Below are 15,271 nucleotides of genomic sequence, written 5' to 3' on the forward strand. Positions count from 1 at the left end.
GACTAATGTCGATTGAAGTAACGAAAAAGAAGAAGATCGATTGACTAGCCAATGAACCCTTAATTAAAATTGAAAAAAAAATTAAAAAAAAAAAAAAAAAAAACTACATAGGGTAAATGAGTTCTTCCTATTAGGAAATAATGAGACTCATTAATGGTTTTGAGAAAACCATGGGCTCAAAACCAAGGGCGCCCATGGTTTTTAAATCACTTTCTCCAAGGGCTCTTTTTTTTTTTTTTTTTTTTTTTTTTTTTAATTTTTCCTTTAAAAAAAAAACTATCATTCTCTTTCTTCTCTTCTTTCCCTCCCAAGTCTCCCACATTTCTCCCTTTTTTCTTTGCTCTTCTTTCCATTTTCTCCTTTCTTCTTCCATTCACCTTCTCAACTCTCTATATTCTCTTCCCTCTTTTCAATCTCCTCTCTCTTCTCTTCTTTTTTTTTCTTGTTAAGTTATAGTTATTTTTTTCATTCTCCATCTTTTTTTTTCTGTTCTTCTTACTTTCCTCTTTTTTCGTTTCATTCATTGAAGTCACAAAATTGACAAAAAAATCAACTGGCAAATTGTATATTTTATCGATGATAACAGCTAAAATGTGTTATATTATATCCTTAATTCATGCTAATTTCTCACTCTCACTTGAAAGTTTGTGAAAGTTATGTCCTACAAGTTTTCAAGGATAATTAGATTGATTATTGATACTGTAAATTGAGGTGTAACGTCTAAATTTTGTGGTTAGTTTTTGAGTCGTGCTGATTTGGAAGTTTTGAAGAGGTTTTGGATCAAACTACCTGTGAGGTAAGTGCTGTGGAATTTTGTGTTAAGTTGAATGTGTGCTTTGGAATGAGACCCTAACATTGGAATTTAAGGTTGTTTGTGTTTTATGTTTAGGGGTCTTGAGTCAAGATTTTCTAAGTCAAGAGGAAGGTTTATTTGTTTGTCATTTAGACTTGACTTCGAGGCAAGTGTTGCTATTATCTGGGTGCCCTTGTGACAAATGCCTTACTTCAAAACTACCAAGTTATTTAATGGATTTTAGAAACACGATTTGGGTTATGTATATTTTCCATGATTCATGAGAGGAACTAGGATTATATGCATGATTGTACTGATGAGGTTGGTGTCCTAAATCTCGTTGTTCTCGTAGTTTGTAAAAAGTATACAAATTATTTATTTAATAAAATAAGATGTTATTTTATTCGACATTTAGATTGCATTAACTCAATCTAATAAACTAAGATCTGAGGTTGTTTTATGTAGCTTAAACATGTATCTGGTTGACATACATGTGAATCATGTTTAGTAATAACCTAAATGATCGGTAATATATAGATAAGGTTGGGTGTCTTATCTTGGTATCACTGCGGATACGACCCACTTTGTAATTGCTACAAGTGTTATAAAATGTTACAAACAACTTGATCCTAATCGTTCACATGGAGACATGCAAGTGGAGGTATCCTATACAAAGAGTTTGTATAAGATTGGACTACAAAATGATTAGTCTCTCTTTATAATGTCGTTAATTGAAGAGATTAACATTTTACAGGATGACTATAGGTGTCTCGACCTTAATCTAGAGTGAGTTATGAACTCTGGTCTATGAGAGTGGTCCTTTGGTCTATATGGATGAGAATGACCAAATTTGCTAATTCAATAAGCCTATCTTTCGAGAATTTTTTCGAGTAGGGAGCTAGGAACATAGCTAGACAAGATGAAATTCACTCATTCCCAATTTTATGGTAAGTAGAAAAATTGTTTTCTTAAGAACTGATTCCGAGTCTTGAACAATAAGGCCTCAACCTCTCATTGGTTCGAGAGGGATTTAGTTTATAGTTGGACTATAAGCTAATTTTTCATTAGAGGGATCCGTAGTACTTAAGAAATTAGATGTAATTACAAGGATAAAACAGTAATTTAACCCAATTGCAATTACGAGCGATTCATGAAGGGTCAACTTACTGTTAGGAATCTGACCACTACCTGGGGGGTAGAAAACGTTTTAAAAAATATGGTGAGCTGGTTGCCCAATGAGTGACATAATTTAAAACATAAATATCATGTTTAGAATTGAAAACAAGAACTGAATACTGTAAAATGTAAACTGGAAATTTTACTAAGCAACATTTACTTAAAACTCTTTAAAACATATCATTTTGAAAACATAACTGAACTGATCCTTAGTTGAGAGAGAATCTTTTTGTTCAACCTCCCAACCGTAATTTTGGTTTGAGGTGAGAACTCTTTTGTTCAACACCTTTAAGCCAATGTTGGGAAGGAACCCTCGTGGTTCAATCATTACCGAACTGATTAACTGTCATATGTGCACGCTGAGTAAACTGGATCCTGACGTCAAGGATCACAACTGAAGTGGGGTACCATTGCTTATTACTAAAACTGGGTGAACTATTCTGATACCTTCTCTGAATACTTCAATATCAGAATTATAGCATAACTAAAAACCAAGTAGTATAGCTCAGATACCTTCTCCTCGTACTTCAGTATTGAGCTAAATATACCTTATAGGAAAACATTTTCATAAAACAAGCTTACTAAAAACTTGATCTCTTAAAATATAACTTTCAAGAATATTATTTGCTAATACATACTCGTAATTATTAAAAGCACGTGAGTTTTACAACATCATAACAAATACTTGTAGCTTTAAGCATGCCATAGAAGCTTCCTTTGAAACTAGCATGGTTCAACAAATGTACTAAAACATACTTCATAAATTTGTAGTTAGCATGCGTTTATATCATTAGAAAAATGTGTTGCTTGGAAAGTTTATATCAAACAACTAGTATAAAGGTAACCTTTCAGTAAAACATGGATTACTAAAGAATTTGTAAAACATTTATAAAGCATTTATAGTTACTCACAGGTCTTGATCTTAGTTTCCTCAAGCTTTGTAAGATTCTTTTATGAGTGTTGCTCCTACACATAAAAACAACACTTTAGCTACTACATTGGTCTCCCTTTTGAGACTATTCTTTAAACCAAGCTCACATTATTCCTATCGAGCTGCTTGCTTATTCTTATCAAGCAGTTGCCTACTTGTTCAACAAATTCTAGATTCAATTTCTAACATAAATAACTCGAATTCTAGAACTCATCTTAAGAAAATTCCTTTAAAACTTGGTTAGAATTGTGTTAACAACATTATCTCAAAATTTTAGCATAAAACGACTCGTGGCTTGATTTGGAACTTCAAATCTTCATCATTGGCCCCAATTAAAGCAGCTGTCTGCTTGTTCAACAATTTTCAATTTCAATTTCCAAAATATATAACTCGAATTTCAGATTTCATCTTACAAAAATTCCTTCTAAAAACTTACTTATAATGGTGTTGAAAATATTACCTTAAAATTTCAGCTTAAAACTTCATGTGATTCGACCTGGAGCTTCAATTCTTCATTGATGGCCCATATTTGCCTAAGAACTAAACCCTTTGTCACTTTCTTCCTTCTCCAGCCTTCTTTCGGGGAGATTTTCTTTCAGTAGCACGACCTCTGAAACTAGACTCACACAGCTTTTCGACTACACCAAGATCACTCAATTTGCACAGAGGAATTGCCCAAAATAGCTCATGAAGTTGTCCTTCCCTTTTATACCGCCGACCACACACACTTGATTAATTAGTGCTTGAAGTTGATTGCTCATGCAAAACTCGATGCTCGATGGAATAATCGACGGTATTTTGGTAATTACTCGATGGAATACTGATGGTATTTTGATAATTACTCGATGCTCGATGGAATACTCGATGCATGATCCTTCCTCGATCACACGTACTCAATGCACGATCCTTCCTCGATCACACATACTCGAAGCACGATGGCATTTACTCAATGCTGTCTTAGTGTTTACTGGATGCTCAGCCTCCATTTTCATGGCCAACACTTAGCCGAAATTTTTTCTTGCAAGGCTAACTTATTAAATACTCGAGAGCCATGTTTCACATTCTTAAGCATTTTCCTTCTTTATTTCCTTATCCTTTACCCATTTTCTACACTTTCACATTAACTTAAATATTAAATCCCCTAATTTTACTAATCTCAACAATAAACATATTTAAATAGGGAAAGTAGGGTTCGGGTTTCACACCTACACCAAGCCATAACTTTATTATCACCTACTTGGGTAGCATTTACATAATTTACATACTTAGATCAGAAAAGTAGGGTTCGGGTTTTACAACATATGTTTACGTGGTTCTGCTAAGGAATTTGATTCCTTCATGGAAACTACATGATATTTTATGATTTGTAATGTGGGACTTCTGATGATATATATATATATATATATATTGCATGTTCGATAAGTAGTGGTAATCTACTATCCTATCAATTCCATGTTATGATACCGTGAATCAACGGATTCACTTCCGTGTTATGACACTGTGAATCGACTGGTTCACTTCACTACAAGAAATTATACTTTTGCTGACAGAAAAAATTGTCGAGAAAAGTCAAAAAAGTATCGGGAAAGGTTTTTCAACGCTTTTTTTTTTACCATCGGCAAGGTCATCGTGATAGCCTCGCCGGGAAAACCCTATCCCGACGCAAAAAAGTTCCTTTGTTAAGAATAATGGATCTCACTACGCTTGGAATTGGGAGGAGATATGTCGGTGCCAAAATGGTAGTGTCGGCAAAAGTCACCTTTCCCAACACCAAAAATTATTTTATTGGTATTGTGATAAATATCCTATGCCGATGCCACTTCTTTGGTGTCAACAAAGGGTTGGACATGTGGAAGAAAAAGGCTTTCTCGACGCCAAATTCGAAAAGTTAATGTTGGGAGAGGGTACCTTTCCTAACGTCAATCTGATTTAACGTCGAGAGAGGTTACCTTTCCCGATGCTAAACTAGATTGACGTTGGAAAATGTTTCAAAATTTTACTATGTTTTTCCCAACACCTTAAAATTTGGCATCGGGAATGATCTTTTTGTATATAAAACTTTTCTAATTTATTGAAAATGAAACCTATTAATATTTGTATATATATATAAAAAACAACAATTGAAACCTACTTGAACTTACAAATTTAAATAAATAAACTAAAATAAATAACTTTTACATTTAATTAGTTTTTTTACCTTAACATACAATTTAATTAGTTTCACAAAGTTAATTACAATTACATAATATCCACATAATATAAAACCCAAAATACCTACAAAATACAAATCTATATTACATAATATCCACAAAACATATCTTGATTCTTCTCAACTTCTTGCTTGAACATAAACCCCAAGATACCTACAAAATACAAATAGCAACATTAATACAAAATTTAAATATAACTACGAGTTTATCTATATACCAATATCAAACTCAATATAAAACTTAAACATAGTAATATTAATAACTTCAAATAAAATTTAAACAATCACGACCTCAAACTAAATGTGTTTATTCATATACTGATTCTAAACTCAATATAAAACTTATATTCAACTCAAACTTAAGCATAACGATACTTTACCCCTAATAATATTCACAAAACATATCCCGATGGTTCATGAAAAACCGTCAAAATTCATTGAACAAGATCAACTAAAATAAGGATGTAAAATGATAACCAATCTTTTAATGTCATTCCTTAAAAGATCCCATTTCTCAATTCCATTTCAAGATTAAACCAAATAATCCATTTTGTTTAACTAGTTCCAATAATACATAGTCCAACTAGAACACGATGCTTTAAATTAGAAATTTTAAAAGAAATATTAAGAGAAAAATTCATCTAAATGACTTGAATTAAATAATTTCCTCAAACTTTTCATACTTATTGTGTCTACAAACACACAAATAGCAAAATCATCTTAAAATAATTGAAAAACAATCTGAGACTTCAAAATAAACCTCTTTTGTGGCTCATGTCTCATAAGTAAGAACGAAACAAAAAAACATGTAAAGTAGAAACATATAGCCATTACAAAATACCTCATCGATTTCCAGTAGGCTCAAGATCAACAAAAACAACATGAGGAAACATGCTTTCCAGCACCAATTTCACTAAAAAGGGTGTTGAAAGCATCGTCACATCCACCGAGAGTAGGGTCGTTTGGCATTTGGCCATCGATTTACACCAATTCACAAACAAGGCTTAGAGAATTCGGTTGATTTAACATTCTAAATAGCTTCGTAATCATCCATCGGTATAACAAACATCCATAAGTATACATCCAAAATAAACTACAAAATTCATAGATCCGAATCCAGTTTATCAGAAATTCTTAACTTGAAGTGGATTCAAGAACACAAAATGCAAAAATAAAGTACACAACAACAAAATGTGGCAAGAAATGTCATCCATTTTAAGATCTCAACATGTAGATCAACAAACATTAGATTTCTCCAAGACGAAATAGAGTTACGATTGTATACAACACAGATTTTATCCTCTAGATTCTTTAGGATTGGTGAAAATAATATTCAATATCTTTAGAAGTAAATTAAATATATGGATTATAGGGAATTAAAGACTCAAAAGAATATAGATTTAGGTGGCTTTAGAAAACACAATACACGACGACTATAATCTTTTACCCACATAAGCTTTAAAATTTCAGCCTTTGCGGCGTCTACTGCAAGGAAACTTGTCGCTGGAATATTGAAAACAAAATAAAATTAAGAATATTCATACTAAACCACAGCAGGCTTGAAGCCCAAGATGTAATTAATTCCTAAATACATAAAGTACAGACTATTTTTCCAGGAGTGAAAAATAGGATTAAGAGGAATGTAAGAGGTTGCATATACCTGGTTGCTTACAATTACTTATGAAATTACCATTCATATTTATCTAATGAAAAAACTATCAACTCAATATCTAATGGAACGAGAAGCCTTACCAGGAATGGCATTTACAAAAGCCATGGCTTGATAATAATTGGATTGAGACTTATTTTTTATTATTGGTTTGATACACAAAGTACAAGAGAACAGGCCAAATAAATAGACAATAGGAAGCCTTAGGGTACAAGAAATTACGAAAAAACCCCTAGGTTAATATGTTATTTTCAACACTCCCCCTCAAATTGGGGCCTAAATATCAACAAGGCCCAACTTACTGACACAATAATCAAAACTTTGTCTGAACAATCCCTTTGTGAGCATATTTGCACCTTGTTGACTTGAAGGAACATAAGGAATGCATATACTTCCATTATCCAGTCTTTCCTTGATGAAATGTCTGTCAATCTCAACATGTTTGGTTCTGTCATACTGAACTAGATTACTTGCAATACTTATTGCTACCTTATTGTCACAAAATAGTTTCATTGGAAGCTCGCTATTTTGATGAAGATCTGACAACACTTTCATCAACTAGATTTCTTCACATATCCCTAGACTCATAGCCCGATATTCAGCCTCAGCGCTAATTCTGGCCACAACTCCCTGTTTTTGCTTCTCCAAGTCACTAGATTACCCCAGACAAACGTGCAATACCCAGATGTTGACTTTCTATCAACAATAGACCCTGCCCAGTCAGAATCAGTATAAGCTTCAACTTAATGTTTATCGGACTTCTTGAACATCGACCCTTACCAGGTGTTCCCTTCAAATATTGTAGAATGCACTCAACTGCTGTCATATGTTCCTCATAAGGAGCCTGCATAAACTGATTGACAATACTAACTGCACAGGATATATCGAGTCTCGTGTGAGATAAGTAGATCAATTTTCCAACTAATCGCTAATACCTCTCTTTGTTGACAGGGACACTGCTACCTGTATTACTAAGCTTTGAATTATACTCAATTGGGGTATCAACAGATTTATAACCAGTTAGTCCTATTTCCTTTAGTAAGCCAAAAGCGTACTTCTTTTGGTCAAGCTACTTCCATTCCGGGGAAATATCTCAACTTCCCAAGGCCTTTAATCTCGAATTTTTGGCCATCTTTGCTTTAAGTCTCATAATTTCATCATCATCATCACTAGGAAGCACAATATCATTAACATACACAATGAGAACTGCAATCTTCCTTGAAGTTGACTTCTTTGTAAATAGTGTATGATCAGAGTGCCCTTGGGTATATCCTTGTCCTTTGACAAAAGTGGTAAATCTGTCAAACCAACCCTTGGAGACAGTTTCAACCCATATAGCGAATTCTTCAATCGGCATACCCGGTGTTTGAATTGATCCTCAAAACTTGAGGGAGGACTCATTTAGACTTCCTCTTCAAATTCCCCATTAAGAAATGCATTATTTACATCCAGTTGATGCAGAGGCCAATCCTTGTTTACTTCAACTAACAGTAATACCCGGATAGTATTAAGCTTAGCTACGGTGTAGAATGTCTCGGAGTAATCCGCACCAAAAGTTTGAGTAAAGCCTTTGGCAACCAACTTGGCCTTGTATTGATCAATCGTTCCATCAGACTTATACTTTATAGTAAAAGCCCATTTGCACCCAACTGCCTTGTCCCCTTCGGGTAGAATCACTTGATCTTGCGTTCCATTTTTCTCAAGTGCCCTCAATTCTTCCATGACTACAGCCTTCCATTCAGGAATTTTCATTGCAGCCTGTATGCTATTTAGTACCATCCCTGTATCTAGACTGGTGGGAAAGGCCCTAAACTCGATGACAGGTTACTGTACGTCATGTAACTGTGCATAAGTACTTCGTACATGATCGAGTGCCTTGCCTCAGGGCTATAGGGAGATCGAGAGAAGCATCACGATCTTCTATACTGTCAAGTTTCCCACTGTGATTGATCATTGCTCAATAGGGGTTTCACTTTCAAAGGTCCCCTTCATATCATCACCATCTCTGATATCATTCTCATTTTCCGGAATTGTTTCCTGATCATTATTCTCAGTTGTCTCTCCATCTTCCATAGTGGTGCTATCTTCTTTCCTTTTTTCCTCTTTGCAACCGTTAGTCTCAGCACAAGTATCAATATCATTAATTTCAGGAATACACATACCTAATGCTAGGTCTAACTCATGGACTAGAGCTGGAGATGCGACAGATGGAGCTGTTTCCTTCCTGAGATTCTTCCTATAATATGTTATCCATGGGACCTGATTGGTAGGAAGGACGGGGCCAACATGTTCAGGAATAGGAGATGACTCTAAGGGAATAGCATATGTGGACCAGTTAGTCTCTTCACTAGAGTTCTCCCCCTGAAGATGGCTAATGGGAAAGAATGGTTGATCCTCAAGAAAGGTGATATCCATGGAAACAAAATATTTGCGAGATGATGAGTGGTAACACTTATACCCATGTTGGTGGAGAGGATACCCAACAAAGACACATTTTTTAGCACGAGGGGTGAATTTCGTGCGGTTTAGACCATGGGAATGAACAAAGGTAACACAGCCAAATACCCGAAATGGAACATCTGAGATATAACGAGTAGTTGGGTATGACTCTTTAAAACAATCCAATAGATTTTGAAAGTTGAGGGCATTCGGTTGATTAAGTGGGCAGCAGTGAGAATAGCATCCCTACATAGGTAAGATGGAACTGATGTCGACAGCATTAAGGAACGAGCGACTTCCACCAAATGACGATTTTTCCTCTCGGCTACTCCATTCTACTGAGGAGTGTAAGCACACGAACTTTGGTGGATAATCCCTTTAGAGGTGAGAAAGTCCCAGAAAGTCCCGCCTATTTTCACTTTTCAGAATTCCAATCTTTGCATTAAATTGGGTTTCCACAGTAGTATAGAATTGCTGGAAAACTAACAACATCTCAGACTTATCAGTGAGAAGAAAGACCCAAGTAAGTCAAGTGTGGTCGTCTATAAAAGTGATAAATCGACGTTTCCCTGTAGAGGTGGTGGTTGGTGAAGGACACCAAATATCACTATGAAGTAAGGAGAAGGTTCTAGACGGTTTGTAGAGTTTAGAGTGAAAGAAGACACGACTCTGTTTGGCACGAATATAAACATCACAGTTTAAAGAAGATATATTAATATTGTGAAATAAATGCAGAAACAAATATTGCATGTATTGAAAAATTAGATGTCCTAAGCGAAAATACCACAACATAAAGTCATTCTCAGAAGTAGAAAAATTTAAAGAAATGAGACTAGTCCTATAATCATTCCTAGAAGAAGTATCATCTATCAGGAAGTAGAGCCCCCTATCGTGCCAGGCACTGTCAATCATCATTCTCGAGCTCAGATCCTCAAATAAAACAAAGTCAAGTGAAAAAATTGTCTGACAACTCAAATCTCTTGTAATTTTACTGATAGACAATAAATTATATGATATCTTAGGAACATGTAACACATCACGCAGTACCAAAACCTCAAACGAAGATAGATACCTTTTCCCCCCAATAGGGGCAAACGACCCATATGCGATTCTAATCCGTTCATTACCATCACTCGGACAGTATGAAAGAAATTGATCAAATGAACCAGTAAGATGATCTATAGCCCTTGAGTCAACAATCTAGGGTTTTTTACCATTAATGCTAATAAGGCTAAAAGACTGAATCGTACCTGACTGTGTAATGGCACTGACCTCAACTGCACTTAGATTGGTTTTACTGTCTGCTGGAGATTGATGCTGTGGATTCTCATTTGCCAATTCACTCACTAGGGCACGTTCAGGGTTTGATTTTTCATGTGACTGATGACGTTTATTATTCGAAGGTCGTTCATGTAGCTTCCAACACTGGTCTTTTGTATGCCACGACTTTTTGCAGTGCTCACAGACATTAATTCTCTATTTGATGGCATTAATTCTCTATTTGATACGCCAAATATTTGTCACCGAAAAGTTGAGTGTACTTGCTACAGTAGTTCGTTAGCAGCTTGTCAACTTAATTCAGAATCGACCGTCATCAACTTTCTGTCCCATCGTGATTTATTATGTTTTTCACCCAGATGTGCCCACCAAAGTATTAATGTTATGCTATGTTGTTGCATCGCTTATGCACACTACTGATGTATGAATGGATGATACAAGCTCATGTCCCCGGCAACGGTGCCATAAACTTGTAACGATAAAAGATTAATCTCCTTTATCATGCATGTACTGTGATGTTGAAATGAATGATGTGCTAAATGCGCTCAAGTGCTTTGCGGTGAAGATAATTTATGTGATACTACGTTTTAAGAGTATGCGTTGATAGTGATATGCTCGTAGTATGCGATGAAGTAGTGTGTATCACAAGTTTTCTTGCACTGAAACCAAGTATAATTCCAACGCAAGTTTCTCAGAGTAATCCGAGGTCGAACATGGGGATTGTTGTCGTTAATGCGATACTTATGTGATACATGGGACCGGTTTTAATAATGAATAAAGAATTTTGGTTTATACAAAAATATAAATTTCAATGAAAGTAAAAATGCATTGTAAAGCGAATTCCTAAACTATTATGATACATGATACAAGATACATGATACATGAACTGAGGTCGAGGACTGACTGTGAAGTTGTACAAAAGAATTGATGTATGCGATAGTAAGTCTTATGAATGAGGCAGAAAGAGAAAGAGTAAAAAGTAAAAACATCGCAAGTTTGTCAATCGCGTTAAGGACGCAACTAAGGTTCCGCTTTCCCTTGGCGTACACCTCTCAGTGATCGGCTGCGTTCCCATATGTCAATGGTGAAACAAAGATGAACGTGATGAACGCAAGGTTGTTTCCATCTCTGGAAATACTTCTCGCTTTAGATAATGCATTCTTCCAACCTTCTCTCGATAGGCGAAATAACATCTTCACTTCTACTCTCACAAGTAAAGATGTCGTAAAGCATGCTTTAGCTAAACTTAATTAATTCCATAACAAAAATTAACTCACTCGCTTAATTCTCGCTTTTTAACCCGAAGATTAAGAACACATCATGGAGAAAATGGATTATGAATATATGGAATGAGATAGAGAGATGATAATGGTGATGATGATAACATTTAATTATAAAATTAAGCGTTTAATACATGTTGTGAATGAAGGATTAAAGAAAATGAATACAGAGGATGAAATAGAGAATAGAAACAAATACGGAAAGAGTGTCAATTTCTTGACATAGATCCCAATCGGAGATTTGCGCTTGTCGGCTTGTGGATGTGGTGGAGAGGAAAGTTTCCCTCTCAGGCTTGCTTTCCTGGTAGAATTGACCTTTGCATAAAGCTTCAGCTTTGGGAATTGGAAGAATTCTCTGCTTGGAGTTCCCCCGAATTTACTCTGTAGTTGCTTCAGACCATCCTCTCTCTCAATATCAATATATGCACGTCTCTATGTATACATGTATATCTTTCAGCAAATTTGAGGAAGCTATTTATAGGTGAGACCTTGGCTCTTTGAATTTGTGGTCCCCACCATCTAATTATGGTAGCTCCTGAAATGATGGAATGGAAAATTCCTTCTATTATGCAATCAATCCATCAGAAATGCACAACTAAAAGTTGTACACTTGTCAGAATCGTCCACGAATGCATTGCTCTTCACATCTTCGATCTATCGCCGCATACTGTGTTATTTTTTATTACCGCATGCGGTTGAAATTGCGTTATCGCTAAAGCTCAGGATCGATTGTCACATGCGCCGTTATTGCGTTAATCATCTCTTCATTCTTGATTGATGGGTGCAATGAAACATTCTATTTGCCATCGCAAAGGTGTTAATGGGTGTGTTTACGACATTTCATAATTTTCGTATTTCTTAGCCAATTTTTATACTATCAACGCAACTTTCCTTTCTTTTTGCCGCAATATCTAAATAAAACAACATAAATAACTTGTATTTCTACAAGTCATCAATGCCCACAGTGCGTCGTCCAACTTTGCTGCCCAATCTTTTCGTGAAGGCTTTACCACCTTCTCCAATATCAACTTAATTTCTCGGTTGGACACTTCAGCCTGACCATTCGTCTGTGGATGGTATGCGGTGGCCACTTTATGGAGGATATTATATTTCAACAGCAGATTTTTTACAGAGTAATTGACAAAGTGAGAGCCTTCGTCACTTATTATGGCACGGGGAGTGCCAAAACGCGTGAAAATATTTTTCTTCAGGAATTTGGAGACTACTACTGCATCACTTGCGGTGCATGCTATTGCTTCTACCCACTTGGACATGTAGTCGACGGCTAACAGAATATACTTGTGACCGTTCGAAGGTGGAAATGGTCCTATGAAATGAATGCCCCAGACGTCGAACAACTCTAGTTCGAGAATGATGTTCATGGGCATCGCATGTTTCCATGAAATGTTACTCGTGCGTTGGCACTGGTCACACTTCATCACGTAGTCTCTGACATCCTTAAATAGTGTTGGCCAATAGTACCCACTTTGTAAGACTTTCGCTGCGGTGCGCTGCCGTCCAAAGTGTCCACCATATGGTGAATCATGACAATGTGATAATATGCATTGATGAGCAGTATCTGGTACACACAGTCACATAATCTGGTCTGACCCCCTCTTATACAGATTTGGCTCGTCCCAATAATAATATTTGCATTAATGTTTGAGCCTTTTCTTTTGGTGGTCGATTGGGAAATTGCTTGCAAACCAGATAATTTACCACGTCTGTGTACCATGGAAATTCTTTAATATGAAATAGCTGCTCTTCTGGGAACACTGCACTCACCTCTGACTTATTACGGTCAACCTCAGGATTTTCCAATTTGGATAATTGATCTGCAACTTAGTTCTTCGTCCCCTTGCGATCAATTATTTCCATATCGAATTCTTGGAGGAGGAGAACTCATCTAATCAGCCTCAGCTTCGCGTCCTTCTTTATCATCAGATATTTTATTGTCGAATGATCAGTATGGATGAGTACTTTTGTTCCCAACAGATATGCTCTGAATTTCTCCAACACAAATATTACCACAAGCAGCTCTTTTTCTGTGATAGTGTAGTTAGTCTGAGCAGGGTTTAAAGTCTTACTTGCATATGTGATGGGATGCAGTATTGTTTTTCTCTTCTATGCTAGCACTGCTCCCATCGCATACCCGCTCGCATCGCACATTACTTTAAAGGGAAGTGTCTAATCCGGCGCGATCAATACGGGTGCAGTCATCAGTGCGTTCTTTAAAATCATGAATGCATTGCGGCAATTATCATCAAAGTCAAATTTCCTATCGGCTTCCAACAACGCACTCAGCGGTCGTGCTATTTTTGAGAAATCCTTAACAAAACGTCTGTAAAATCTGGCATGCCCCAAGAAACTCCTTATAGCCTTTTTAACTTATTAGAGATGGGAGCTTTTCAATTGCTTCAATTTTTTCCTTGTCCACCTCTAACTCGTCCCGAGATACCTTATGCCCCAGCACAATGCCCTCCTTTACCATGAAATGACATTTCTCCCAGTTAAGTACGAGGTTCATCTCCTCACATCTTTTCAATATCTTCTCCAAGTTGGCAAGACAGACTTCGTATGTGTGCCCATATACAGAGAAGTCGTCCATGAATATTTCAATTGAGTCTTCAAGATATTCTGAAAAGATGGCTATCATGCCCCTTTGGAAAGTGCTCGGCGCATTGCAGAGGCCGGATGGCATGCAGCGAAAAGCAAAAGTTCCATATGGGTAGGTGAATGTGGTCTTTTCCTGATCTTCAAGAGCAATCATGATCTGATTATAACCGACATACCCATCCAGAAAGCAATAAAAGTCATTTCTAGCTAGCCGATCTAGCATTTGGTCAATGAAAGGTAAAGGAAAATGATCTTTCTTCGTTGCTGCATTCAGCTTGCGGTAATCCATGCAAATACGCCATCCAGTGACGGTCTTTTGCGGTATCAGCTCATTATTTGCATTGGGGACTACCGTCATCCCACCTTTTTTCGGCACGCACTGCACGGGGCCAACCCACGTGCTGTCTGCTATCGGATAGATGATGCCCACATCTAACCACTTGATTATCTTCTTCTTTACGACCTCTTTCATCACAGGGCTGAGTCTGAGCTGATGTTCGATCGATCCTTTATGGTTTTCTTCGAGACGAATTTTATGCATACAACATGCGGGGTTAATTCCTCTAATGTCTGCAAGCGTCTAGCCAATTACTCACACATATTTTCTTAGAATGCTCAGTAGCGCATTCTCTTGGTTTTCATTAAGTTCAGAGGAAATGATTACCGGTAGCTTTTCATTCTGCCCCAGAAATGCATATTTTAGGTGGTTAAGTAGGGTCTTCAGCTCTAGTATTGATGATTATTTTAAAGATGATTGCATTGTTTTTCTTTCTTCATTTACTGTCGACTCTTCTTCTTGGATTGCAATCATCTCATCTTCCTTATTTATTTTTTCTATGATCGCATTACATGCAATAATGGAGGCATTCGTATCCCCATC

General features: G+C 36.4%; 1 long non-coding RNA gene across 1 annotated transcript; it reads left to right on the plus strand.

Annotated features, from left to right (window-relative positions):
* Nucleotides 1–170: 170 nt before the first annotated feature.
* Nucleotides 171–1,201, plus strand: LOC150036038 (uncharacterized). The gene is made up of 2 exons (XR_016529802.1): nucleotides 171–796; nucleotides 890–1,201. It is a non-coding gene; the product is annotated as an uncharacterized LOC150036038 (long non-coding RNA).
* Nucleotides 1,202–15,271: the final 14,070 nt, after the last annotated feature.

Source organism: Benincasa hispida, chromosome 5, assembly GCF_027475165.1.
Source record: "Benincasa hispida cultivar pf3 chromosome 5, pf3_genome.v1.1, whole genome shotgun sequence".
NCBI classification, from domain to species: domain Eukaryota; kingdom Viridiplantae; phylum Streptophyta; class Magnoliopsida; order Cucurbitales; family Cucurbitaceae; genus Benincasa; species Benincasa hispida.